Source organism: Apium graveolens, chromosome 6, assembly GCF_009905375.1.
Source record: "Apium graveolens cultivar Ventura chromosome 6, ASM990537v1, whole genome shotgun sequence".
Lineage (NCBI taxonomy): Eukaryota > Viridiplantae > Streptophyta > Magnoliopsida > Apiales > Apiaceae > Apium > Apium graveolens.
In genome coordinates, this window is record NC_133652.1 from 293,237,282 (window position 1) to 293,240,021 (window position 2,740).

A 2,740-nucleotide genomic window follows, 5' to 3' on the forward strand; every position below is an offset into this window, starting at 1 on the left:
TGCCACAAGGCCATAATGCCATTTATTTGAAATGGGTCTTCAGGCTGAAGAAGGACACTAACGGGGAGGTGATCAAACACAAGGCTCGTTTAATTGCAAAGGGCTATGTTCCGAAATACCACATTGATTATGAAGAGGTCTTTGCCCCGGTAACAAGAATGGAAACCGCGCGTTTACTCCTTGCTTTGGCAGCCAAATGCAACCGGGAAGTCCACCACCTCGACGTCGGTATATGTTTCACAACCTCGTGGATTTATGAAAGCTGGGGAAGAACAAAAGGTATATAGGCTACTTAAAGCACTGTACGGGCTTCGCCAAGCCCCCATGTAGCATGGTATGCACAGCTAAATAAATGTCTGCGACACTTGGATTTTGTTAAATGTCCTTTCGAGCACGCTCTGTATACACGAAAGGAAGGGAGAGAATCTCTGATAATTGGAGTATACGTAGATGATATTCTAATTACTGGAACTAGCATTGCTAGGGGGATCAAATGAGTAAGGAGTTCGACATGACAGACTTGGGAAAACTCTCATACTACCTCGGGCTAGAAGTCGAACAAGGTCAGGGTTACATTGAGATCAAACATACTGTTGGCATTATTAATCTAAACTATATTTGCCAAGGTGTTTTATTTTATTGCTGGTGTTGCTGGTTTGCAGCACTGTTTGATACATGGGACTTGGTCATTCACCATTAGCATGTTTGTAGGAGAAGTAGTGGAATAATCCGTAGTGGCATATTGTTATTAGGAAAGCTGTTGCATTAGTTCCTATTTTCTAGCTTATCTTTTGTACGCTCTTTCTATTTATCTGTTATGTTCTCTTTGAAAAAAATAGTGAGTTCCAGCATATCTCTGTTTCTTTTAGTTTTCATTAATAAAATTGTTTATATTGCAACATCTTGGTATCAGAGCTACACACATCTGGTGGATGCCCAAGTGTATGCCCAGACCAAGAACAACGGAGACCGAGAAAAATAAGGAGAGCACGGTGGGATTAAATTATCCCATGTTGACAAGGGGGAACTACACGGTGTGGGCCTTGAAGATGAAGGCGTGTATGGATGCACATGGAATATGGGTGGCAGTGTCACCAAAGGACCCGAAAGCTATTGTTGAAGAAAAGAAAGACAAGATGGCGTTGGCTGTTATCTATCAGGGAATCCCTGAGGATATTCTTTTGTTGATAGTGGAGAAAGAAACCGCGAAGGAGGCCTGGGAAGCAGTGAAGGTGCTTTGTCAGGGAGCAGAACGGGTGAAGACGGCTAGAATTCAAACTCTAAGATCAGAGTTTGAAGCAATGATTATGAAGGAAGGTGAATCTCTCGACGATTTTTGCCTAAAATTAAATGGACTAGTAACAAATATACGAAACTTGGGTGATGAAATGGCTGAGGCGTATGTTGTTAAAAAGGTATTGAGAGCAATTCCACATAAATTCTTGCAAATTACTTCCGCCATCGAGCAATTTGGCGATCTGGAGAAGATGAGCATTGAGGAAGTAATAGGTTCGTTGAAGGCGCATGAAGAAAGGCTCCGTGGATAACCTGATGTGAGTGGGGGCACTAATCAGTTGCTACTCACAGAGGAAGAATGGAGGAAGAAGGACAAGGAGGAGAGTAAATTGCTGTTTACAAGGGAGGAATGGATTAAACGGTCCAATAGAGGTGAAGGTAGCTCACAGAGATTCAGGGGAAAGGAGACATTCCGAGGAAATCGTGATAAAAGTAAGGTTAGATGTTGGAATTGCCTTGGGTATGGCCATTTTGCTGCAGATTGTAAAAGGCCAAAACGCGACAAGGAGCAAAGAGAAGAAGCTAACATGGTGCAAGTGCCAGACGATGAACCAGCCCTTCTTCTGACAGAATGTGACGAAGGAGAAAAGAATGTGATGCTGATAAATGAGGAGAAGGTGAGTCCGAAAATTAACAAAGGAGCTGGTGAGGTAGTGTCAAACCTTTGGTATTTAGATAACGGAGCTAGCAATCACATGACCGGACAAAAATCAAAATTTAAGGAATTGAATGAAGAGATAAAAGGGCAGGTGAAATTTGGTGATGGCTCGTTGGTTCAGATAAAAGGAAAGGGATCGATAGCAATACAGTGCAAGACTGGGGACGAGAGGATTCTTCACGATGTATACTACATACCGGCACTTTGTAGTAACATCATCAGCTTAGGACAAATGGCTGAGGAAGGATATAAGATATCAATGAATGGAGATTTTCTGTGGGTTAGAGACACGCAAGACATTCTGTTCATGAAGGTAAAAAGGTCCTTGAATCGATTATATAAGATTATAATTAATACTGGAGATGCAGGTTGTTTACTCTCGGAAGGAATTCAAGGCCAAGAATGGCTATGGCACTCAAGACTCGGTCATGTAAATGCTAATGCAATGCAAGAGATGGGAACGAGACAGATGGTGCATGGGCTGCCAAAGTTACAACATTTGAAGGGGGTATGTACTGGTGTTTAATGTCGAAACAAATCAGAAAATCATTTCCTCAACAAAGCAATTACAGTGCAAGCAAGGAGTTAGAATTGGTGCATGGTGACTTGTGTGGGCCAATCACGCCTTCAACAACAGCTGGAAATAGGTACGTATTTTTATTGGTTGATGATTATAGTCGTGTGATGTGGGCTTATTATTTAAAGGCAAAGAATGAGGCATTTGAAGCATTCAAACGCTTTAAGGCCTTAGTTGAAGATGGTAAGGAGAGAAAAATCAAGACTTTT